The sequence below is a fragment of the Carassius auratus genome, chromosome 30 (genome assembly GCF_003368295.1).
Source record: "Carassius auratus strain Wakin chromosome 30, ASM336829v1, whole genome shotgun sequence".
NCBI classification, from domain to species: Eukaryota; Metazoa; Chordata; class Actinopteri; order Cypriniformes; family Cyprinidae; genus Carassius; species Carassius auratus.
In genome coordinates this window covers 1309223-1337102 of record NC_039272.1, presented here as the reverse complement: position 1 = coordinate 1337102, position 27880 = coordinate 1309223, and the positions used below count along the sequence as shown (strand labels likewise).

The 27880-nt window shown below is 39.6% G+C and overlaps 1 pseudogene; it reads right to left on the bottom strand.

Annotated features, from left to right (window-relative positions):
- The window catches only part of LOC113048764 (autism susceptibility gene 2 protein homolog), a 246532-nt pseudogene that overhangs the window by 34765 nt on the left and 183887 nt on the right, over positions 1-27880 (bottom strand).

Sequence of the window (27880 nt, the reverse complement as noted above, 5' to 3'; positions counted from 1 at the left end):
GTAATTACGGTAACTGCAAAACCAAGTGAAAGGGCACTGTGCCACTAACACAGGAAATTTTTAAATAAACTTGACAACTACCATTTTTATGTTTTCAGCTAAATGCTTAGCCAGACGTCCTAGACCACTTAGACTTCAGAAGTTCTGAAATACAGAGCCAAAGGTTTCCGGGTTAGAACTAAAAGACACCAAACTGGAACTACAACAAAACTATTGGATTTACAGAGTTACGACGACTGAACTTAAACTGTCATGAAACCTATGGATATCAAAGGCTCTGAAGTCTGAACTTTCATCAACTAGTGTTTTGAAAAATGTTTTGATCATCTTCAAAAAATGTTCATGACCTCCAGTTATTTCCAGCAAACTGGAACTGTTGTGGAACTAAATGGACATCAAAAGTTATGACACTATGAAGGAACTTTCGTGAAACTAAATGGATATCAATGTCTGAACTGGACCTGGATTTGAAAGATTACAACTTCAAAAATTAAACATTATGATTTAAAAAATTATCGTCAAACATGATTGGTTTCAAAGGCTATACCTCCATGCCAAATCTCTACATAATCTCTACGATAATATTTATTCCCTGCAGTCCCCTAAACCACTTAATCCACATATTCCTACTCTTGGTTTTACATTGGTTTCTAATCCTAATCTGGCACTTCCTACTACTTTCTGGTTTCTCTGTATCATCTCTTTGATCCCTGGGGAGTGTGTTTTCATGACGCACATTAGCAGGATTTTAAGGAAGATGCAGTTTGTCTCGCCATCAGTCGTTACAGATTAAAGTGTCTGTAATATAAACAACAACAAGCTCTTCTGTTGACATCAGAAGAGCTCAAACCATGTGCTCTGATCTACTTTTAAATGCGTCAGCTGTTGCACAAGTCTTTTCCAACGGTTATGTCTGGAAGTCATCCACAGACATGAAAAAAAGACTTAATTTGGACCCCGACAGTAGTCACAAGTTTTACTCTTCCTCTGAGCTCGACTTGTCTCTTCTCACTTCCTCTTTTCTCTGTTTTCAGAGAGTGGGGGGCAAAGTCTATCTAAAGGATTCATGCCGGGCATCAGAAGTACAGCATTAAACTAGACAGCCCCTTTGCACTGTGCAACAAACAGAATTCGTTTCACAACTTAGTTCCCCTACAAAACCTGGATGTGAACCAACTAAAAAAACATCTAGGGCCGACTTCCTACTGCTCTCAGCTGAACTTTTGCTACTACTGGAAACAGTAAAAGTAGCTCAGATCCGCATTAAAAGCAGCAGCCACTTGAAAATGAGTCAAAAATACAAGGAAACAAATAAGGATCCTAGCATTTTACAGTCTTAACAGGCTTTTATAAGGATTACAGAGCATTTGAGATTTGCTGTCTGGTATTGAGGTCTCAAGTTGTAAACCCACCCCCAGCCACAAACCTAACAAACACTTCTAATGAGGCTGATGGCCCATGATTTACTTCTACCATATGTACTTCTACACATGTGCAACCTAACAAATGCAGCATTTGAAGGGAACCTGGAAAAGATGGGCATCTCTTTGGCTCCCAAGCACACAAAAAAAAACCTTCAACATTTATGAAAAACTGAGAAAAACAGAACAGCACCATTCCTGCAAGAGGAAAGTTACTCTTGCTGAAGAGGTATGGATTGAAAATGAGCTCCTGGTGGCATTTGGGATCATACTGCATATTGTCAGGCTTTGTAGGGAAAACATCAACTTCAACACCAAAAACAAAGCCTACCAACTGCTGTCTGGACTGAGAACAGAGCTTACTAAAATGCAAAATAAGGAGACAAGGGTTTAGCTGTATGCATTATGCAAGTATCTTGAATATTACAATAAGACAATCCTGGGTTTTGTTTTCAAAACTTGGTTTATGAATTGGGTAAAAGGTCAAATCAAGCTTAATCACGTCTAAACATCCAATGCAGGAGAAATTACACAGCATCCACAATATATATTCATGCTCTTACCTTTAGGTGCAGTAGGCGAGAAAAGCTTCTCTGATCCTACATCAGATGCCTGCAAAACAGAAGTGAAACACAATTAGGCCATCTTCAAGTTAAGTTCCCTTTTTAAAAAAACTGCTCTCATCCTCCCCTTTTTTTGGGGGGGGGGCAACAACAACAACATTGGGGGACACCGTTGTGCCAACCTAAAAATGTCTACCAACAAAGAAATAACAGAGAAAGAAGAAACGACCAAAGGTGAATGATGTAAAAAGCCAACAGACAAATAAAACACTGTGCGAATGTTTAAGCGGAGCCAACTTGCCCAATTTTCCACATCCTTACTCTTAACGATTTAACAAAAGAACACTGATGGATGGTGACATCACAAACCCTACCCGCAGATCAGAATGGGAAAAAAGTAATCTCCCTACAAAGTGACTTAAGTGCTATGTAGACTAAACACGAGTGTGCTTTTCCTTCCCCTCCACGTACCAGAGCATGTAGTTTCTGGCAAGCAGTGAGAAAAAGAAAACATGCCATGCTCTTACAAAAACACACAGTCATTGGCAGACAGGACGTGGAGCTCTTAACAAAGAGAAAAAAAACTCTTAAATTCTTCACACACTATACACAAGGCTGGTGAAGAATGCCAGCACACACATTCCAGCTTTTTCTTAGAATAGAACTAGAGTCTATCAATACAAAACACGCACTATGGATTTAATTTAGCAAGAGAGAGCAGACAGTCATGTGTTTACATAATCTTCTTATTCTGAGCTTCTCTTACCTATAGTATTATCCCTATGCATATGCTAAAAGTCGAGCAAGAAAGTAACACTGCTGTAGAAAAGATTAATTTGAGAATGAGGTTACATTTTATTTTATGCTGTCCTTGTTACAGTGTAATTATACATTTAAGTACAGAGTAATAATAATTAACTGCATGTACTTAATAGATATGGTTAGGGTTTGGCTTAGGGTTACTTGGACATAATTGTGCATAATTTACTTATTATAAAAGAGATGTATAACAAGGTCACCTTAAAATACCTCATCGTTTCATTTTTATATTGTATGCATATTGTTTTCCGCTTCTGCAAGACTACAGTTTGTCTGTTTGAATCTTCTGCAGACCAAGTTTCTAGCTTCATTAATAACTTCTTTAGAATGTGTACTCAGTCTAATATGAAAAACCTCCTGTGAGACCAGACCCACAGCGTGGCATAATTTCGGAGACATCCGCTGACGTGAATCCTGGACTACATTAATAAAGAGCTCTATTTCAGCCCCATAATTCACTATGTCAGGGGACTCATTTTTCAGCAAGCGGGATTTTTTATTACACAAGCTCTCTGTGTCTGAGCGCTGGAACACTTTAGCTCACACACCCGTAAGGATTACATGAAAGAAAAGAGGTTCAGTTGAAACTGGGCCCGTAGCGTAGGTATACGCCTCGGGTTTGGGCAAAAACTGTCGTTAACGTTCGCTCGGCGCGCGCCTTTAATGTTGAAAAGAAACTTTCAATACAATGATCCGTCTATGAAAGGTATTCTTATGAGAGCTTAAAACAAGATTTTTTTTTTTTTCATGATGGCTGCATTTCTTGCCAGTGAGCTCTTCTACCGAGCAGCCTTTTAACGGTGTCCCTACAGGCCAGAGGTCAAAGGTCACTCATAACAAATTCTTTGCACTCTTACAACGCAGGGGGGCCGAGCGGTGATTAAAGTACAGAGTGATCAAAATGAGCCGGAAAGGAGAACGAATGAGAGAGAAAAAACAAAGCAAAGACGCTGCCTGCTGAAGGAAACAGAGGGGCTATAACCATTTCAAAATTGAGGAAATTGAAGCCACATTGCTGGGAGCCAAATAGCGTTGGCGGGGCCACAGGAGGCCTGACCCGAGAGGACGTGTGATACTGGATCTGGAAGCAGAGAGGCCAGGCATGGGACTTTGAGATACAAAAACAGCCCTCAGTTCACTTCTCCCATTGCACTCATTAACTACAGGCTATGATGCAGCCTGACCCGACTCCCACAGGAGGAAAACACAGAGATGGACGGCCAGAGGAAGAGGTAGGGAGGGAGTTCGAAAAATAAAAAGGTCACGGCCATGTGTTGAGACCTGCTGCCTACAGTTGAAAAGCGCCACTGGAAGAACGATCGGGAAAGGGAAGACAGGGAGGTGAGGTTGGATTCATTGCACCAAAACGGTTCTAAGCCGTAAAAGCAGTTCAAACTACAACAAACATCCAAATGTTTTATACTGCTTCTTTCAACAGGTTGGACGAAGCCAAAAGGATGAAAGCAGGTGACATGAAATACCTTTGAGAAGTATTCTGCGGCGTGACATGCAGCAAGTATTGATTAAAGATCAAAATCAATTTGCAGAACATTTCAGAAGTTAGTGTCAGTGTTTTTTTATTTTATTTCATAGGCATTATGTTTTTTTGTACTGTACAAACTGTATTTTCTACCACCCTACACCTAAACCTACCCCTTACAGAAAACTACTGGCAGCTTTTGAATTTTTTTGTTTTTTTGTTTTCTGTTAAACAGGGACACATGAAGTGTCCTCATAAACCATATATACCAGTACTCTCTCTCACACAAACACACACACACACATACATACATACAGTATATAAAACGCACGGATACCAAATTTCTGAAAGGTAGCATATTTGGTGTTATTACACGGTACAAATATACTATGATATTACCATTACAATACTCGACATGGAAGACCAAGTTGCATTTTAATAAAAAAAACTCATCAAATAAGTCTACTCCATGCATATAAAATAATTCAGTACTGTATAAACAATTCAATTGAAAGGCATCATAGAAGCAGTAATATAGCACGAGTCGACTGATGGTTTCCTCCTCCTCACGCCCCTCTGTTCCCCCCCGACAGCCGCGGGTTCAGTGCCAGCGGAGCCACTAGAGGCTTCAGAGGAAAGTGTGGCACTGGTGCGGTGTCACGCTGCCAGACCGGCCGGCCAGATGCCATCAATGATCAGAGAGAAAGAGAGAGACCACACTGTCCTCTGATTAACCTGACAACAACGAGATGACCTCTACAACAGATTTTTAGCGTGTGGATCATGCCTGTGTTTTATCATCGTCACAGCAAACTCCTCATTCTTCCTCTCCTCCATCAGCAACCATTCCTCACACATCATCTTCAACCCCAGTCTCTCTCTTTCTCTCTTAACGGTATGATGTTGCCCAGAGCCTTAAAGGCTTCTATTTTCTCACTATTTGTGTGACATCATGTTGGAGAGGGCCAGCTGAGGGCTGATAAACATCTGTCATCACCCTCTTAAAACCAGCGAGTGCCACATCAACCTTGACATTTTTCTTGTTTGTTTGTTTGTGTTGAGTTTGAAACGTGTGTTGATCTCGTACCCGATTGTGGATAAGATACTGTGGGTGTGTATTATACAAAATATTATGCAAACTTATATATAATGTTGGCTATGCATGTCCGACCGTCTGCTTTCATACATCTATGAGCCAATGTTCTCCTTTAAATATTCTCTCATGTACACATGATTTCCTCAGGACTGCGTGTCTGTGCACGTGCGTTTGCCTGCCGCTGCACCCATGCAGTCATCCAGGCATACAAGTTCCTGCTAATGAAACTCCAAATTAATTATCTTCACTGTGTTTGTCCTTCTCTCTCCCATCTCCCTGCCTCCCTCTCTCTCTCCTACTCTCACTGCTCTGCTTAATGACCTCCTACATACTCGTTTATCACGAGCGCTGCTACATCTCTCCCCCTGCGCTCTCATCCTATCAGCCGCGGCGCAGACCGCCTCCAGTCAGAACAGGTGTGTGTGAGAGTGATTACAGCTCTCTGCCCTCTCCACTCCACAGGAGAGTGACACACACACACACACACACACACAAACTCCCACACCAGCGCATTAGACATGCATCTGCACCTAAAGCATCATTAAGATGATAATGTATTCCACTGGGTGACCGTGCAAAATGCAAGCCTACCCACAAGTCTGTGCTGCTCGCCGCGAGCGCCACATTCCACGTAAGCCGTGATTGGCCGAAAGGGGATGGGGGGGGGGGGGGGGGGTTGGACTCCTCTATTGAACACTCGCTTGGCAACAACTCGAAGAAAACCTAAAGCGGAATCACAACACAGCTTCTGCGGTTTGCAGATCTAAATCACCCGCAGTTCCTGCGTTCCCATCTCTAATTCACCTCTTTCCTTGCAGTTACTTAATTTAAATTTTTACCATCCTACTCACTCCGATCTCTCTTCATTTATCTTCCTGTTGTAATCTTCCTTATCCAGTCTCTTCCTTTCTTCAGTCTTTCTAGCTATAATTTAATCTCTCTTTCTCTCACACATTTTTGTGAAATTTTTTGCAATAGCTTCCTCCTGCTTTCGAGCATTCGCAGGCTGTTAACATAGCAGCCGTCTGGTGCCAAATACAAATTAGAAAGCTATCCGGTGAGAGTAGGACAGACTGAGATCACAGGGGAGGCAGAGAGAGAGAGAGAGAGAGAGAGAGAGTGTAAGGGTAAAGATGTGTCGCATAGTAGCACTAAAGCCAAACAGCAAGACAGGGTCACAAATCAGCTCAGTTGTGGTTGCCCCCAGGGTCTGAACGTGGCCAGGAATAAACACATTATGAGAAACAAGGTAAAAAGCAAAGACAAACAGTGTGGAAGAGCCTTCATATAAGGCTTTGTTCCAAAACCTAGTCAGCTGCCTAAATAGGAATCACCGATAAACACTGTCACATTAAACACGATCAAATATCTGTTGAAAATATTCATTCATTTTGAACAAACTGACTATTTTACCCCAATATCACAACATCAGTTTCATATGTAGGCAGTATAGACAAGTTCACTAGGTTTTAGAGTTAAAGACTCACACATATACTAAGCAAAACATGCATTCAGTAACTTGTTGGGCTGAAACAGAGACATTCAGTTCAACTGCATTTCTAAAGCACTTTTCACAATATTATCTCAAAGCAGCTTTGCAAGGATCATGCCTTAAAACCAGTTAGCAAACAATGGGCAAATCCTGCTAAGGTGGTGAAAGTACAGAATAAGGAGCATAAAAATCAGACCAGCTGGATAGTGATAGTAAGACCAAATTAAACTCCAGCTCAAATCAATGTCTTGTGCTATGCCTTGCTTTCTTGAAACCAGTGTTTCAGCCACACAGGAACTGTCAGGGGCCTCCTCGTCTTTAATGTGAAAGCAGGAGAAGATAAAACATGGCTTATCATCTCAGGAATCAGAGCCTGTTCTTTAGTAGACACACTGCAGATACAGATCTTAGTCCAGGGTTTCCTACTCCTGCCAACACGACCGAGATAAGGAGAGTAGCAAAGAAAGAGAGCGAGAAAGAGATAAACAAGCTCTCATTCTGCTTAACCGGACACTTCCATTAGATGCTTATGTCATTCAATCTGCAAGACTCTTGAGTAGCCTAATATCTAACACTCGACTGAAGCAGAGACAAACCAAGAAACAGAACAATCTGAATGAAGTGTTTTGCACATAGCATATCACTAAATTTAAGGGTTTTCAAACTGAATTTTTTTTTTCTCCAGGTGGCAAAATTACGTTTTTAAATTGTACACTTACTGCATATCACATTAACGTTTTTTTTTTTTTTTTTTTTGCAAATGATAAAATATTTGTATTAGGTAAATAAAAATAAATATTTAAATTTATTTTGTATTTGATATCGCTCCATTTTTTTTTTTTTTTTTGCATACAGCACATCTGCGTTTTGCTGATAACTGATTCTTTAAAAATATGTTGCTTTTACAATATGACTAATATTTTTCTCAGATAGAATATAAGGGTCATAGATAGCTTTACATAAAATATATAAAGTTTGAAAACCCCTGACAACGTTTTCTACAAACATCTGGGTTGTAGAAGCTAGTAAAGCTCAAGAGAGAGTGGCACATTGAACGGACTGTACTTCAATCTCTCACAGCCTTATTTCCGTTCATGTCAAATTAAGTATGACATACTCTGACTAAGGTGTGTGGAGCAGTCTACCAATTAAACGCATGTGATACTTGCGGGACATCTTAAAGTACTATTCAGTGTCTCCCTTGTTCACCTTGTTTTCTTCAATGAGAACAATGTCTGAGTCATTTACTTCCTCGGGCAAGTATGAAGGAGAGCCGAGATGAGTTGCTTTTTTTTTGCAGAACTCTTTGCTACAAGGGAAACCCATCCAGGCACATTGAATTATTCATAAAAAATAAAGGGTTTGTGCCTCTTGCTGTGCCTTTGTCTGCAGTAGGTAGAAGAAAGACAAGATGTTGAGGATTGTACGGGTCTAGTTATACAGCGAGCTCGGCAGTCATACTACGTGAAAGACCAGGGCCTGCTCTTTTACGAGAGGAAAAAAGGCCAAGCAAGATGCCCCGTTTTCATCCAACCATGAAGCCACGTGAATCTTACATGAATCATCTCCTTGTAAAAGCAAATACACATTCAGCCAAAACAAGCAGGCATCCTAACCTGAATCAAGGGTGCATTCAGAACCCAAAACACATTGCACTCTTGTAAGCGAGAGCTGAGCAGGATGCACACACTGTAAAAATTAACCATGAATTTAACAGTAAAAGACTAAAAATGCTACAGTAAAAACCTGTTAAATAGTTCAGGGTAACTACATATGGAGAAAAAACTGTATTAGACAATACATATAATTTTAAAGTAGTACACCGTTTTGCAGCTATGTTTCTTCTTATTTTTGCCTTATCAGTTGTGTACATTAGGATTGTTAGATGTAATGTCCATTGCATGATTTCAGTTTCATGTGTGTTACAGTACCATGATGTGCACCTTCTATACGTTAATGAACTTTGGTTCATTGTGTGATTTTATCATCACCATCTGCTTCTCATGGCTATCCCTGTATTACAAAACAGATTTCATTACTTAAATAGGTTTGTATAATAACATTATATCAGTAAATTAAATTATGGTATTTAAATGTAATTCTAAGCTAAATCAGTAAAACCTAAAATGTTGCTACCGTATCTTTTTCGGCAAAATTCCGGTAACCACAGCTGCCGTGTTAGCTGTATATTTTACAGTTTTTTTTTTTTAACTGTGCACAGTGGCGTTTGCACCCTAGAAGCACTTGACCTCTGACCCCGGAGGTGCTGCAATCACTCACACCGCCTGCACAAGAACTGCTAGAAATCAAAGCGGCTGCAGAGTCCTATAAGCACATCAAAACAGACAGGCATTTCCAGCATTCATGTGGAATTTGTAGGTGAAAGGGAAAGAAATGAAAAGGCGAAGGCGGGAGGAGTATGAAACTGACAGCGTGCCAACGGCTAATACCCCACAACCCCTTGCTGCACAAACAGACACGGAATGCACTATATAAAGGAAGCTCACAGTTGTGCAAGGCTCCTGTTGGGATGGGACGTGCAACATTAAGTGGAATTTACTTTTAAAGCAGACACCCATGCTCACGTTACCCTGCACTGTAATGCTACCCCCGTGTCACAGCCTCTCGACGGGTCAACACGGCTCCGCTCGTGTCTCTAAAATCACCTTAGCAGCTCTGCTGTCCTTAAAATAGAGAGGAGAGAGACGGATGAGGGATACCGGGGACACAGGCACCTGGTTTCATCTACTTCTCATTTATCTCGAAGCGAAACCTCTACAGTGTCACAGTGTTCTAGCTCACCAACAGGATGTATCTGGAGCTCCTTACAGCCTAACTGATGTCTTCATTCACTGCTAGGAAACTTGACTAGAAAACAGAGCTCAGGCACGCTGGACTGCCAGTTCAGGGAGGGAAGTTTAGGAAGGCTCGCGGCAGCTGCCCCAGGCATGTCACATTTATCTAACGCAAACCCCAGCACATGGCACAGGGCTTCTTTTATCACCCCGGCCCCAGATGTGCATCGTATGACGGCTCAAGGTGTATAAATAAACACCCAAGAAATGTTCTTTGACGAGCGCTAGCCACGCAAACCCAGCAAGCTACACGCATTCTGACAGAACGCTACACCCTGTCCGTTTATCATCAAGACGACAACTGCGCTAACCTTGTGAGAGAGATTATGGCTCTGGCTTTCACACTTACCGTTTAAACCTCAGCCCTTCACATTCCAGCCACTGAGTCAACCTTGTGACAAAAGGCCCCCGGTGGGGTTTTCAATTACATTCAAACGCCACTCACTGCAGAACTTGCGTCATTTGAAGCAATGTTAGAGGCGAAGAGAGGGGTCAATCATACTAGACATGTCTAGAAGTCAATTATTTAGTCAGACAGCACTGTGTTTGCAACAGAAGTACAAAAAAATTGGCAAAAAGTCAATGTTTTCAGCTTCACTACGCTAAAGTCAGCTAAGGTAATCTGACAGCAAATTGGGAATAACAATTACGTGCTTTATAAAGCCCTGTGTACATATTTGCTTATGTTGTTACAGCCTTTTGTACTCAGTAAATACCTGGTAATTAGAGGGCTGTACAACCACGTGTAATCTACTAATGCACACACTGTGTAAACCAGCTGAACAACACACCAGGGCCTCCAACTGCAAAACGAAAAACGATCTTATTTCAACAAACACCCTTATTAGCTTTGAGACATTTTGCGAGGACTTCACTGAGCAAACACTGATATCAGTTGAAACGAACACTGCCAATTAGCACCTGTGCGTGGTAAGTATTTCTGGAAAAATGCAATAAAAGGTTTCGGAAGGAGCGGGCTGGCGAGGACGTGTGTGGGCGCGGTTGAATTACAAGAGACCCGGTGGAAGAAAATTAAAAGTTGCTTCGGATGCCAAGAAAGCAATGCGCAAAATCGTTCACTTCGGATTAAAATATAATGAAGCAAGTAAATGCATCGTTGTCTGACATGCTACACTTTCAATTATTCATGTGGAAAGGGAGAGAGAGGGGAAAACAACAACTGGCAAACAGGATCCCCAGGGTGTTCAGCCCATATACTAGGAGGCACATGATGGCAAGGATGAATTTCTCTCTCTCTGCCTGTTAAAAGCTTTAATAGTCCTTGCGAGGCTCACAGCACCAGCTCTTTCTGCTAGGATTGCATCAATATTACATTTCTGGCTGATACCAATAAGACGATTAATTTCATGATACGGCTGATAAATGGCCAGCATTACAATTCTATACCATTCTGTGTGCTGTAAATCAATTTATTTGAAAGTCATTTTAAATGCAACAAGTGACCTTCAGCGTCACAATATTAAAGTACTGCATGAAAAAATGGACATGCATTTTAAGATTAACTAAACATTAGTGTGTGTGTGCGCAAGAACACCATTCGTCAATTGATTTGTTTAATATCTGAAAAAAGGCAAGGTTAAGCAGCTCATTACAGAGGCCCGTGCTTGAATAAGCACAAATCATGTCTGGTCAATAAAACAAAACATCCTGTAGCATGACAATACTGTAATAGCATTTTAAAAGCAAATAAGCATTTAAATATGAATGCCATTTCGCTTTATTTATATCACTAGTGTATAAATCTCACGTTGCAAACTTCCGAGGCTTGAGAAAACCCACCTGAGCTCTAATGCAAGATTAGTGTTGGTGATGCTAACATTCCTGACAGGGAAAAACCCTTTCCTTTCATTGGTCACTGGGATTATCCTCTAAGACTCAATCGACACACACTTTCCCTGTGGATCTATGAGAAATCGGATTGGTGAGTCGTTTAGACATAGTCCTGTTTGCATATCATGTCTACGGACATAGAGGAATTCTACTCAACATCCTTCCGGGATTGGCGGCAATAGCAAGGAGATAAAAGGCGGATAATCCTGGAATGCCAGAATCCCTTAACCCATCATCCCAAATCCAACTGCGAGGCATCACTGACAGAACAACCCTTCCGTGAGCAGAGATTCAGTGGCCAAGACTCCAGAGTCCCCACTCTATCCTCATACTGCTTAAAAGCTTTACAGCCAGAAAGAAGGGGATTTAACTAAGTGGTAAAAGCAGTGAAGGGCCGGTGTGGGGGGCATGTACTGTACGTTTCCCTACTGAGCAACACAAATGGCTTTACGATGATAAAGCCTCATACAAAGAGCTGGCTCGTTTGAAACTCCAATAAATGAAAGGTGGTAAGAAATGTCTTGTGATTTATGTGCCGTGTTTAAAATAAGAACTGTAACAGAGATCAAGCCCTATCAATTTCTGGTTTTCATGTGCCTTTTCCATTTATTGAATAGTTCTTGGAGAAACAAAAAACTGTGTATTCTCTGTATGAATTATACCTCAAACCATGACTTGTAGACAAGTAAGCTTACCTTTTCATGAGTGATAAACACACACACACACGAACACACACGAACACACACACACACACACACGTTTACTGTACAAACAACATTTTACTGTTTGCATTTCTAGTACAACCCTCTTTCTTTATGCAAACCTATCTGTCACATGCACTGTAATTAATGATTTATATATATTCTAAGTATTTTTTTATAAATGTGCCTTAGAAAGAGACAAAAGAAAGCCACTGATATATTTTAAGATCAGTCAGTGCAAGTTTTTAGCCTGATAGCACTGAAAGCGTCCCTGAAAGCCTCCTGATCAGTGTATCATCCTACAGTGTATCATGTGTCAATTCTAAGTGAAAAATGTTCCTTAATTTTAGTGCATTCTCAATTCAAGCATCCAGTCCATCTGCATCCTAGTTTTGCACAGGAAGCATCACTCACCTTTTCTTAAAAACCCATTTTAGTTGTTAACTGCAGTACCAAAGAACAATGCGGTCACTTAGATGTGAAACAGATCAGAAAACCAAACCATAAAACACACCCATGCTTCTAAAATCTGTGACCAATGGCAAACTCTCAGCACATCAGGCCCTCGGTCATGCTCTATTAACAAGTGGCGTGCTCCTCATAGCAGACACATGCACTTTGAACGTCGGCCGGCCACATCAAAAAACCCACCCAGACACGGGCCTTGAACCCGCCCACCTGGAGGCCATACATCACCCAGCCGGAGCTGCGCTGAGAAAATCTGACCAGATCAAACAAATACCATGAAGAGGGCGACTGACAGAAATACTCCAGGAATCACCTCTCTCTCTCTCTCTCTCTCTCTCTTGCTCTCATTCGTTGCTATCTCTCAGCTGATGCTACGACCAAAAGCTCCCTGCGGGTAGTCACAGCATAACAGAAGTTCGCCCTGTGGAGTCGGACTGAACGGGGCCCAATTATATTTAGTGTACGTGGGTGTGCGGCACCTGCCAGTGCCCTTCAAACCCTCAGTACAGCACAGCAGACAAATCAATGATAAGCCCACCGGGCTCCTTTTGCTCCCGACACCTCTCCGTCTTCGTCTGCCTTCCCTTCCCATTATAGCTGGCTGTCACTTGTTGGATTATTACCGCTGCACTCTGCTCCCAGAGTACGGAGAGGGGGTGGACAGAAATGTCTACCTCGTCTCTTAAAGTCAGCACTCCCTCGCTGAAATTTAACAAGATAACCCTACGGAGAGCAGCACAGGAAGCATGAGACCTAGAAGAATGACAAACATGCATGTGTGCACACCATTAAAAGTCACGTTTTTATTCACAATCTAGCTACAGTTTGTTTAGCTTATCTATTGGAACAATAAAAAAGCACTCTAGTACCGGATGTTTAATTCAGTAAAGCCTTTGTTTCTGAAACTGAAAACTTCTTACATGTGGCTTTGAAATTCTGCACAGAACACACATGGAAGCACGAAACCAAAACCTGACAGTTTTGACAACGTTCCACACCTCAAGCGATGTTTTGATTGGTTTACAGTGAAACAGCATAACAACGAACCCTTACGCAACATTTACAGTACTCTACTAATAATCACAGCAAAGGCACACACTTCCCACATCCAGATGTTGGGGAATGGTGCACAGGAAAAACAGGATGGATAAACACAGGGAGCTGGGAAATGAAAACAGTGCACATTAAATATAATCAAAAAGAAACGGAAACATGAACAGGCCACTCGAGCTCTCACATATAATTAGGTTGTTTTTTGCAGGAGCGAGAAATTTGCCAAGATGAGCAAGATGACAGGGCACTGAAATTACATGGAGCAAGTCCAAAGCCGTGCCAAGGGTCCACTTTTCGGCCGAAAGCAGTTTGGAGGAGCTGCTGAACTCTTCAGATCGCTTGAGGCTGGGAGTTGGGGATTTCCAGAAGCTACCTTCCCAACCCCTTAAGGCACAATATAATGATACGCTATATACTGCTAACAAAATACATATGATTTTCAAGGGCAAATTATGTCGAGTTTCTCTGAACAGCACACTGTTTCAATTTCTCAATACAGTAAGTATTTTTTGATGCAAAAAAAAAAAAATGACATTTATTTTCTAGCTCTCCATCAAACTGATCTGAACAATCCAATATACAAAACTAACTAACTCCAATAAAGCACTGCATAACAGCAACAATAAGCCAAATAATTTATGCAAGCAACACATTAAAATACATTAAATGTAATATAATCTATCTGTAAGCAAGGGCATTGTTCTTGTGCTATTTTTATAGACTTACCAGATGGCGCCATTTATCTGTAAATTCAATATTTAAGAAACAGATCAAGCATGACTAGAGAAAAAAAAAAAATCAGTCCAAATGACTTTCCACAATTGTATTTATTTTCATGCCTGTGAGATGCATTAAAAAAACGTTATTTTTAAGACCGTAGCTCAGAGTATTATCTATAAAGTAGACTATTTGGCTGCATGAAGTAAAATTTATAGGCAGCAACACCTATTACACAAACAGCTAGCAGCTTGCCGAGTCCAGCTGTACCGCACACAGAGTCTGGCGGACGTCACGTACTACGGAGTGTGGTTTGAGCACCTATCTAAATAGTGGTAGTCTAACTAGCCCTCCACAGGCCACTGTTTGCACAGGCTCTCGCTCCGCTCTCTGATGTTGCCACAGTGCTAAACTGCACAGCTGTTGTGCAATCTGTGGCGGTGTTAATTACCCTAATGTGAACGGCAGCTTGTCATCCCCACACTAACAAAGAGGCCTTATGGTTTTAATGTTGGCCATCTTTCGTTCGCCCTCCCCTTCAGCTTTTCACGTTCTCTTTGCCCTTTCGCCATCTTTAACCTTCTCTTCTTTCCATTTCTTTCGCATCTTCATTCATCTCCAATTTCTTACTCTCCTTACCCTGGCAGACCACCCGCCTTATATTCTACACTATATCCCAGGAAGAAGAAGAAAAAAACATCTAATGAAACCTCCCTGTGCAAATCTGCTTAGTAAGGAGAGAAAGCGACTAAGGGAGCAGATTAAACAAGGATTTAATCCAGTGCCAGTGAAAGGGCTTGAAAGGAAATATGAGAGCAGAGAATGGTAGAACGCAGATGCCCTGAAAAGAAGGGAAGGCGGTAAATCTGAAACAATCGCTTCACATCTGACTTAGCATCTGTAAAACCTCAGAGACCTCCAGCTAAGAGAGTGCCATTTTTCACAAAACTTCCTGGAATACTTTCAGCCACTTTTAAACCAGAATAGACATAAAAATATTGCCAAATGCAGTTCAGTTGTTTGCTTGGGATCTGAAAGTCGCAACAACTGGCAAAAGCATCATTATTGACACAAAGGCAAAATTATTAAAAGGGGTTTTGTTAATCTGCTTAATCAAAATTTACAAGTTACATTATTGCTAGGTGTACATGTCTACTTTATTAAAATCTTAAAGCAGGTCTGAAAACAAAAATTTCATTATACAGATCCTTTTGTCCATTGGAAAGTTCTTAATGGAACCATCAAAACTAATCAAATCTTTTATTTTTAAGAGTGCATCTCCTTTAATGAATTTAGACCAATATGAAATTTCTCTCAGGTGGCGTGCAGTTGCTCTTTAGACTCTTTCCTCTATTATTAGAGAGAAACAGAACAGCTGGTAAATAGCATGTCTGGGTTGTGTGCTTCCATAATTTTCCACATCACACAAGGCACATTTAATTATGAGCTATAAAGGTGACAAAAGACACAAAAGCGCCTGACTGGAAAGCACAGTAAAGAGGAATGCAGGAAGAGGCCACATCTGGGAGACATAAAATCTTCATTTGTGCTAAAATCAGTCTAAATCTTAATACCCACTCGAGAATCTAGAAACTCTAGCTAGCAAACAGACCCACCTACACTCACCATATACTCCAGATGCAATGCATTGAAGGAAGAGAATGAAACCCCCTGCACAAAAGAGGCATGACGCCTTTGGTGCGCCATTCTTTTATTGCACAAAAAAGCAAGGCTCTATGCACCCGAACACAATGGCTAATTGGAACGGGATCACACAAGATTAAAGAGCGAGGTCTCAGAATTATTCATCCGCCTGCCTCTGTGTTTCATGTGTAGTGGCTGTGGTTAATCTGCAAGGTTTTGAGAAAACAACAGCAGCAGCACAGCCGGCCAGCGTGACCCAAGCAGCGAGGATAACTCCCTGACATCCAGCTTTAGCATCTCTGTAGCAGACAAACACAGTGTGCCGTGTGCACCGCTGTGTGCAGCCAGCTTGAAATCCAGCTCGCCCAGCCAGTGAATCACTGACCTATGACTTCAGCAATACCTGGAGGTATTCAAAAGGCCTTGGCACGTTGCTGTTGTGTGCAAGCGTGTGTGAGCATTTGACATTTAGCAGAAAAAATGACAGTAGAAAGAAAGATAAAGACAAACAAGAGGATGAGACCTTACAAAGCATAGTGGGCTTTACCAAGAGCAAAGTGATAAGACGAGAGGGAAAAGAGAAAAAAGTGAAAAGTGGGATATTTTGTTATGGTACTCCATTGTCTGCTGATCTCAAAACTCAATGCATTTTACACATTGAAAAGGTCAGTTATATATAATAGAGTATAGCCTCATAGATAAATCACCTATTACTAGAAAAAAAAAAAAAAAAACAATACTAAAAATAAATAAAACTTATTTCATGCAATTATTTCTCCAATTTGAACTAGCTGGAGATATATATATATATATATATATATATATATATATATATATATATATATATATATATATATATATATATAAAACTTGCAAAATAAATGTTGTTTGCTTGGCTATAAACATCACAACACAGCAAAACTTTTTTTGTTTTTTGCATAGGGGCCTGCTGAAAAGTGCTTAGTCAAAATGACAACAGATATATTGCAGTATTACTAAAGAAATAATAATATGTATAATATAATAAAAACATTAAGAAGTACAATTTCATATCATTATCAGAATGACATGTTATCAAAACTCAGCAGAGTTTATCTTATATGATAGCTAATGTACACAGTAACACCCTTGATAACATAAAAAAAATCCCTTATCATCGATATTAATGAATCCAGTTTACGCTCATATAAATCAAGTCACTATGGAGATTAGGCACCATCACACATTTGCCTTTCCTGCTCCGCGCTTGACTAACTTTATCACACCTTACTCTTACAAAACTCCATTTATTTCTCCGCAGACTATAAGAGGACTCAAGATGTTAGCTTGGTGCCGGAAGGTCTGTCATATCAGGCTAGGCTGTGATCTGCCTCGACTCTTATATTACAAATAGCTGGCAGATTTTTCCTCACCCTCTTATCAGGACTGCCGAAACCAGGCCCCGCCATATCAGCTCTCTGCGTCTGATAAGTGGAGGGTTTGAAGATACGAACGAGGGAGCGTTTGCAAGCTAATTCCAGAGCTGCATCTGCACAAGATTAAAGATTAGCCTCTGGCCAAGGAGAAAAGAAAATGAAGAAATATACATTTGATTTGTCGGAGAGGAAGGTGAAGGCGAATGGGGGCCCTATTAACACTCACTACAACATTGCTTCACTTACTGCTATTTCATATCACAAATAGTGTTTGCTACATAGTGTAACGAAAGTACAAATCAGAGTATAAATCTTTCATTCAAAAATCAACATATTCACCCAACCAACTTTGTTGAATTTCAACCCCCAAAGTATAAATCTGTGAGCTTACCCAAGTGAATTCTGGGACCTCACAGCCACCTGACCAAGTCTCAAAAATCCCTGACAGATCAGAAAGGAGGAATCAGGAACAGTATTCTGATGTAAAAGCCATAAACCATAAAACTGAACAATGCTGCATTAAATGTGCATTCATAAATATTATGCAATGCGAGTAACATATAATTATCAGGTATCAACACTAAAGCTCACGCAATGTAAAAAGATGCAGCGCGAGCCATAAACATGATTTGTGAAGGTGGTGACAAATATCTTAAATGGTCTCGATGCAAATCCTTTCTGCAAATCTAATTCAAAGTGCTAATGCACACTGACAACAAACCAGCACAATCTCTTATCTATGCTCTACCCAGCCTGAGGCGAGCTGTTTACATCACCATATGATCTTTCACGCATTATCCTAACTCTAAATAAGCTCAAATTCAAGCTCTCTCGTATTTTGTTTCCATGCACAAATTCCACATCCAGACATGTAGCCAACTTTTAGATTGGTAAAGGTAGTTTTGACTTCAAAATGGCTGGCTCAGGAAGCCCAAAACACCTAAGGCACAGTCAGCTTATATGCAAAGGACTTATGGGTAACCTTGAACGGCTGAGTAGGTAGAGTCTAGATGTGTAATATGAAATGAATGCAGCTCAAAATACAATGCCAGAGCTTCACAAATGTAAACCATATGTGTAAAGAAACAAAGAAAGAAGGAAAGTCAACAGGTCAATGGCAAAAAAGGAGAAAAAATGTAAAGTTGTCACATCTTTGTATTGTGGATTCATTCATTAAAAAAATGTTTTCAACAGAAATACTGTCTATTAAAATCAAGTGGTGTAACCAAGTAAAAACTACTCTTTAAAACACAAGTACTCAGTGTACACAACTTAAGCAGTGTTTTCGACATTTTCAAAGCATTGTATTTATTTTGTAAACATTAAATAATGTATCGATTTCATTGCTTGTAAAAATGTATGCAATTTCTGAGCTACAGTATTTGACAAACAAATGTCGCCTCTTCACAAAAAGGTCAAATATATTTTCATAAAAAAGCAATGACCTTGAAACACAATTGGCAGGGTTTAAAAGGATTTGGCGACCAAAGTTTTTAAACAATAATTCTTTAAACTGCTTAACTGTCTAGTTTTCTTTTTATTTATTTAAAGAAATAACAAATAACAAATATATATTATATTATATATATATATATATAAATCCTCACCTAGACATTTTTACTTACAACCCTACAAAATATGGCAAAAATTAAAAACAATGTATCATGAAAAATGTGTGTTTAAGTCGTTTTTGTTTTTAAATTTGGAATATATTTATTACTGAATATTTTAATAGACGTAAACAAAAATAAGAATAATTTCATTGACCCATAAGCAAAGCCACAGCAACAAATGAAGAAAGAAAAATATATCTCAATTCAAAAAGCCAGACACTGACCAGTGTGAAAGAAACAAAGATGTTCAGATGCCTATACATCATTTGATGCTGAATAACACAACACAAGCTCATGCACACAATAACGGCATTAAAACCGAATAAAACAATGACTTCTCAATGCGCGATATCAATGCGTGAGGGGAAAAAACACCTTGTCTCTAGAACAAAACCTGAACCCATGTTTCATTCGAGCAAAACCTTATTCCCAAGACTTCAGACACATACTGTGTGGTTTCCTCTCTTTTTATTAAAACAGCATTGCAAAAAGACTGCGTTGATCAAATTATTGCATGCAAAATATAACAAGGTTTCAGACGCATTCAGGCTCATACTTTATGGAAAACATCTTACCGAATTCTATATTAGATTCGCTTCCATCGGAGAAAAATACTCGCACCGTTTTTGCAAAATGTGTCAAATAGAATGCAATTCCGTTACATCCAGTACATGCCTTATGAAAGCGAAGGCAGATATCTTTCGCCGAGCTCCCGTGGATCTCTACCGACTGAAGGCGCACCAGAAATACGAACCTGTCCCTACAATAAATCTTCAGAGGAACGTTTTTAAAGACTGCGGTGGAGAAAGATCACACAGACTGATATCTGTTCAGCAATGAGTCACTCAGGTGAATAGAATCAGGTTTTAAGTCAAGGAAAGGTGAAGGAGACCGATATGAATCCCAAGTCGTAGAGGCTCCTATGACAGATCATTAACAATAGATCCCCAGCAGAAGAACCGCTCGGTTTCACAGGCAAAAACACCTCAGAACAACATTCCATAGATTTGGGCTCTTGTTGATCTCGAATAAGTGAGCGAATCCATTCGTTTTCGACGGATCTGGAAGGGTTTAAAAGTCCCCACACGAACTGAGCGGCTCCGCTGCGCGAGGCTCTCCAGACGCACACGGGAGCGAGCGAGTGTTCCGCGAGCGCGCGCTGAAGTGCGCTTCAAGCGGCCGCTCAGCTGGGTGTGTTAAAAAAAAAAAAAAAAAAAAAAAAAAAACAAGACCAAAGCAATCGATGTATGAGAGGCGGGGTTCAATTCATACCTGCCTTCTTCTCTGATATAATTAATCTCATTATAAATGTCATATGAACGACTACAATGCAATGTAAAAAATGCCACACCTTCCCCTTAATTCAACCTTTGCAAACTTAGAGACCCTTAATAAAGAAAAGCTATATTATTTTTTGCATCTATCAGCAGCAACACAAATTTTCATTAAGAACATAAATTAACCCTAAATATCTATCTATCTATCTATCTATCTATCTATCTATCTATCTATCTATCTATCTATCTATCTATCTATCTATCTATCTATCTATCTATCTATCTATCTATCTATCTATCTATCTATCTATCTATCTATCTATCCATCCATCCATCCATCCATCCATCCATCCATCCCTCTCTCTAGATACACTGACATTGGAGAAAAATATAACGGAAAAGTGTAAACATTAACACATTTAACAAACCAATTTAGTTTGAAATGTCTTTATTGTATAATTAATATTTGCCTTTGTATATCCCAGTGTGATTTTTACTCATCAAACAGAAAAAATAATAAATAAAAATGAAAAATGGTAACACTTGAGTATAAGGAACAATTCTAACAGTTAACTATTAACATGCCTATTATTGACATACTGGCCATTTATAAGTGCTTATAAAGTACATATTGTGCATTTTAATATTCTACATCCCTAATCATATCCATAAACTTAACAATTACTTTACTAATTATTAATAAGCAGCTACTTAGGAGTTTATTGAGGAAAAGTCCTGGTTGATGCTTTGTTAATGGGAAGAATTGGATTTTAAAATAAAGTGTGACAAAAAATAGTACTAGAGAAAACAATAATTTGTGCAATTTGATTCAGATGTCACCCTTGTGACAATTTCATCTTGTCACAACTAGATGAAATTAGTTCTGATAGTTTCTGAATCTGTGTTTGAAAGCGATGAGAAGTCGGAATCTATTTCGCAAGTGGGTCAATTCTGTGAGAACAAAATTTCTCTGCAGTCAAATCAAATAAATGGGCAAAAGTGCCAAAGGCCGAGAGTAAAGGACACAAAATCTAAAGAGAACAATTTATTAACTGTCCATTTCAGATTCCAGAATTGAACATCTTGTGTTTTATTGAGGGCTTGACCTATAAACTGTGCATTCAATGTAATACAGCTTGACTGAATCAAAGCAACTTTTCACCAAGGGATTTAAGCTGCGGCTGGCTTTAATGAAAACCAAATGAATGGCATCTTTTAAAAACTAAGACAGTGTTGCAAACTAACCAACCAATGTTCTTGTTTTGCTTTGAACAGTGGCAAAATAGTGTAGTCTGCTCCATTAAGCATGCAATGTCTGCGCTGCTTCTAGGACGTTTTTGCATGGAATGCACAGCTTGTAATTATTTACCAGCTGATTGTGATTATAGGTCATCCCCTTTCCTCCACACTCCCTATTAAACCATCAGGCATTCAGAGAAAAACAGTACATGGGATGGAGACACGCATACACTTACAACCAACAGAAAGACGTCATGAACGAACTTAATCTGAAGTCCTCTGAATGGAACAGTTGTCTTATTATCTTCATTGGTTTATTGCTATCAGAAAATAACATCAAATCTTGCAAATGGCTACTGACAGTATTGCGCAAATTAATATAATTCAGAATAAAATTACATTTTCGGTACCAAAAACAGCTTTTTGAATCAAGCAGGAGAGGACGATGCATGGATAAACACATTACAACAAATAATAGTCGTTCTGAAACACTGAAATATCATCTCAGAACAGAATATGTTCATGAAGATACAAATTTATGTTACGGCACTAACCTTAGCTCTGAGACAAACTGAATTTTAGATTAGTGTCGCAGATGTGCCACATGTCGACAGTAATAGGTTTTCACTTTGCCAAGGGAACTCTTGGAAAATCAGTTTATAGTTACGTTTTTGCTACTGATTTTCTCTGGCTAGCTCTTATCATGGGTAGAGAAGATCAGAACTGGAAATTCAAAGACAAAAACAGAAAGGAAGAGGAGAGACCAAGCCTGGGATAGAGAAGGGAAGAGAGGGAGAAAGGCAGAGTGAGAGAAAGACGCTCCAAGTTGCCTCAGGTTGCCTTTCAGCTATCTTTCCCTGTAGATTCATCTGTCAGAGCTCAACCGAGAGAGAGATAGAGAGCGAGAGAGAGCGCAGGCCTCATTGGGCATCTCATCCTCAGGCTTAACAATCCAATATTGGTTGTTGCCGAAGATAATTATGCCCCTCTGATGATGGAATACCTTGGGCAAGTTACAGCAATTTGCATCACCAAACATGGCAGATCAGCATACATGAGGGAGGTTTAAAGGCATAGCTCACCCAAAATGAAAAATCTGTCATTATTTACTCACTCCTGTGTCATTTCAAATCATAGACCTTCTTTCTTCTGTGGAACACAAAAGGAGAAATGTCACATTCATAGTGGCCACATCTGTTGTGCTTTAAAAACATTTAAAAAAAACACAAATGTTTTTTTCTAAGTCCTTGAAAGACGTACAATGGCTTTGTGTGAAGAACATCCCTATATCTTTCGTTAAGTTGTTATTTATTGATATTCTTGGCCTCCAGGAGACAATAACTCCAATCAAGTCAGACTTGTGAAATGAATCAACTGGTTCACTAGGGGAGAAAAAAAAACTCAAAAGAACAATTTGTTTAAAGGGGTCATATGATGTCGCTAAAAAGAACATTATTTTGTGTATTTGGTGTAATGAAATGTGTTTATGTGGCTTACGGCTCATCGCTCTAAAAAGCGAGGTGTGCTCTAATTGGCCAGCTATCCATTGAGTTGTAATTGGTCAAATGTTTCAAGTATCTGACTGAAATATTACGCCCCTCAACATATACTGTTATGGTGTGTCCAAAAACGGTCAGAAAACAAGCATGACAGGACAAAAACAATAAAACCCATTACAAACAAAGCAGTTGTTGCATCCAATGGGAACATAATTACTGATTAATGACTTATACTGTCTTTTTACGCGTTGTGTTGCATATCGAAGCGGATATCACACTCTTTTGGAAGGTCAAACAAAATGGTTTCACATTGAAACACACATGAAATTCTCCATGAAATGGTGCAGGTGGCAAAAAAAGAATAAAAGGTACGCCTACTTTCTTTGCATGAACATTTGGGCGGCAATTTGCAAATCTTCCCACATTGTAACGTAGAGATACTAGGGCGTTTAAACAAGACATATTAGTGGGGCGTGGACAAGTCTTAACTTTTATAAAGAATATCTCTTTGGATTTGAGACTTTAGTCTTTGTAACTTTACAGATCTTCTTTATGCACCAAGAGTTTGTAACACTCAAAAGAGAAAGGAAAAATTGAAATCGCATCATATGATCCCTTTAAGAATCAGACTGATTTGGTTCACAAATTAAAATCCAGTTGAGAATGACGGCATTTCATTTAGTCCTACGCTGACAGATGAGAACAACGTGATCATTTTTGATCTTTGCATCTGCTTTACATGGTTTCTGTTTGTGACTGAGTTATTCGGAAAGTATAAATGAGTTGATAGGATACTGCATGTGCATTTGGAAAGGCTTAATGGAAATTTGTAAAGAAAGTATGTTTGCTTTTATTCATGAGCAACCACATTATTATTAATAAGAAATAAGTGTCCCACAGAGTGTGATTTCAGATCGTGGCGATAAATCACTCAAATCAGCATCTGAAACTTCACGATACAAGCCATTCCAGATTTCTGTTCTGCAAAACCAGGAAGTGATTTATCAAAGCACTTAGACACATTTTCTTTAATCATTGATTAGTATTTGACCACATGGCAGCAGAATTACATCTTTTGAAGTTGTTCGGTTTGTTGGGTAAAGAACGCACGCGATTATAGGCACATGCCGCGTTTCGTATAAACGCACATACAACAAGTACGGCGTTTGGAAACATAAACATTTCAGAAATTTGAAACTAACCAAGAATCATGGAGATGAGACGTTTCTGTGGTGGCGACAGACTTTCACAGCAGAAGAACTCAGAAAAGCAGCCTAACATAGTTATCGTTCACATGAATATTTATAACTACTCATGAGCGATTTCTCATTTTCAGCCTATTTTTCTGCACCATTACTGCAACCATTTAAAATGGATCAGAGAGAGAAACTGGGAGCGAAAGAGAGAGTCAAGGGAGGAAAAAAAACAGTGGCATTATTTTTCCATAATAAAATTTCCCAGCCTTAACAAGATAAAAGTAAATTGCGTACTGACTCAGAAAGTGTGAAAGGCATTCTAGAATGAATTTTTCATGTGCATTGATAATTTAATATGTTGTGGCGCCAATTTATCAGATTTCCGTGTCATTGCCACTCTTTTTTTTTTTTTTTTTCTGAGGAGAATAACAAGGATATGATCTCGCTTTCTGAGAGCTTTCAGAACAATGTCACAGAAAAAGGTGTTCACACTGATTGGATGGAGAAAAAAAAAATCCTCAGAGAGACTTAATATAACTTGCTCTCATTTTCCCACCACTGAACGCAGGAGACGCACTAACAAGACGACGAGGCGGACTAAATTGAACAACATGTGTTCTAAATTCTTCACATTATTTATACCGGCTGGAATGCTATCACTCCATTGGAAGAACATCCAAATTGGATGCCCAGGTAAAACACTCGTGAGACTCACATGGCATACAAATATGGAATGAAACGCTAAAGATCCGGCCTCGTCATCCCAGGAGTGATTAAATTATGACACACGTGAAGATAAAAGCATCATATCGTTCTTCCGGAACGTTAACGGTTAAAGCAGTCGGGCTGAGCCCGAGGCAGAGGATGATAAAGTATTATTTATCATGAGGAACAGCTACTGGCCCAGCGAAGGGAGAGAGGGAGGCAGAGAGAGAGGTAGAGAGATTAAATATAAGGTTACCACAGCTAGGATCTAATCTATTCAGAGACAAATGCCGGGTCTCGGAAGCACATTTGTTGTGCGCCCCCGAGGTTTAACAGCCGGCATTATGGTTCCATTTCTCATCATTAGCAAGCCTACATCAATGTCCCCACTAAGGGGTCAGCTCTGGGAATAGATCCAAGGGCTGTGTCAGGCCAGGAAGACAGGAAAAAGGGGAGGGGAACGGAGGAATAAATCTCTCTCTTTGTGCAGGCGAGCGCGTGGGGTACGTGCGGTGTGCCATCTCTTATCATACTACGAGAGATGCATATGGTTTTACATGCTCGTGTACATGAGTATTTGCATAAGCCAGTTTGCATGCACGTTTGATACAAATAAGGGGAAGACGCAGAGTGCAACAGGAAGAAAGAAACAGATAGAAGGACAGAAGCAGTTGAAAAGACCGAGAGGCAGAAATGGTAAAGACAAAGGACGGGAAAATCAAGTCTGATGTATCTGGCTGCAGCACGTGTGTCCCCTCGCCTACCATATGCTGCTGCATTTCACGCTCGTAGATCTGAATGCGGACACAAGCATTTCTAGGTTTCTTTTTTCTTTTCTTTTTTTCATCCAGCAGCCCTGCCTTACTCCACCGTGTTAGATATGTTAATCCGCTGGCATTCATCTGAACTACAGCGGCTTCGGAACAGTTCTCCAGACCCACGCGTCAGAGCTCCAACTCGGCCGCGGGCAGCAGATGCTCCTGCAGACTTACCCCAGCCGCAAACTGGGCTTTCAGGCTTCCCACTGAGAGATTCCCTGCCTCCTCATAGAGCTCCAGAAGTGTATAATAAGCCCCCTTGAGGAAAAGCAAGGAATGAAAAAAAGAAGAAGTGTGGAAGGTTTAAGTGCAGGAAAACAATGGAGTGGTTACACTGGAGGCTGCATTAGTACAGAACTGATTTCCGATGGGCAATTTGAGTCTTTTCAGCTAAGCAGCGGTCACTATGTCAATACTGTTAATCAATTAGCACTCAAAATCAATGACCAGATACCCATTTTTTTCTATTGCAAAACAATTGTGAAAAAAAAGCTACATAGCTGAACAGATTTTACATTTCTTTTTTCTTTAATTTATTAACAGCTTGAATTAATTCTGATTGGAAAGAAATTTCCTGTTTTCTTTTTTTTAATCATTGTAAATTATTAACTTTTAACTTTGTACATTACAAAAATATTAATTTTAAAAGTTGGCCAGCTAGCAGCTTACTTGCTATGTAATAGCATATAAAATAATCAGCACAGAATATATTACATACTGTATATGTATGTATATTGCGTGTGTGTGTGTGTATGTGTGTATATATTTTCATGTCGGTTCAGCAACAATTGAGTTTTTTCAATGAACGACTCATTAGACTAATTAAAAGTTTGCAAGTTTTGTGAATAATTCATTTAAGTGAACAAATGAGTCATCTGTCTGTGAATTGGACTACACTGTGCTACATAAAAAAAATAGAAAAAATTAACAAGCCCTAGTATAATCACTATTACGTTGTTGTTTCTGTAACCTGTGATGCACTGTAGGGATAATAGTGATCAAAAAAGGATAATAATGTTGACCACTCAGGTTGTATGTTTAACATGTTTAAAGAGACACTTTAAAGAGACACTTTGAATTTTAACAATTTAAAACAGTAAATCAAGATTCACAAGGGCGATGGAAAGGAAAAGTGAAGTTGAGGAAGAAAAAAAATCCTCCAGTGTATAACAAATCAACAGCAAGCAAATGAAATGAATTGAGTTAGGAATATCACATTACTTTCATCTAATTAAATTTACGACAGTAGATTCCAAATTAAATTACCGAACACAAGCCAGCTGTTTACACGGCCCTGCTCTATGAACCATGGACGAACTGGGAGCTGACTCGGAACACCAGTCGACCTCGGAAACGTCACATAAACAAACTCCAGGTTCAGCTAATCGAATTCAGGTGAACCGTGAATTCTGTGTTGACTTGAAAAAGTCATGAGGAAAAATGAACACTTGTGTAACAAGCTGTCTACTCTTAGCATCTTGTATTAAGTGCAACTTTGCAGGCTGGTTGCAATAATATTCCCCAATTCAATCAGTGGTGAGCAGCAATCATGCCAGGGATGTGAATCCCCTATTCAGGTTTCAATTTTTCATAAAAACCATGCACAGACTGTCCCTCACATTCCCTTTGACGTTTGCCTAGAAGAATAGCTTCTTTATGCTTATTGCATTCAGAGGTAGTAGCAATAGCATGACGCTAATAACAATAAAGCAGCGGTTGACTCCAGCAGCCATGAAATTTGAGTCACTTTCTGTGCATTAACAGTAAAGTGGCAGATTAAATCACCCAGCGTATGATATACAGTCAACCGAGGCCATTACAGGAATGAAGCACAGAGCGGATGCCTCTCATCAAGATGGTGGTGCATGAAAAAAATAAAAATCAAAAAAGGAAGGCAGTTGTAAACATGACAAATACTGATGGAGGCTTGCAGTAACAATGCTTTCAAGACACTTACG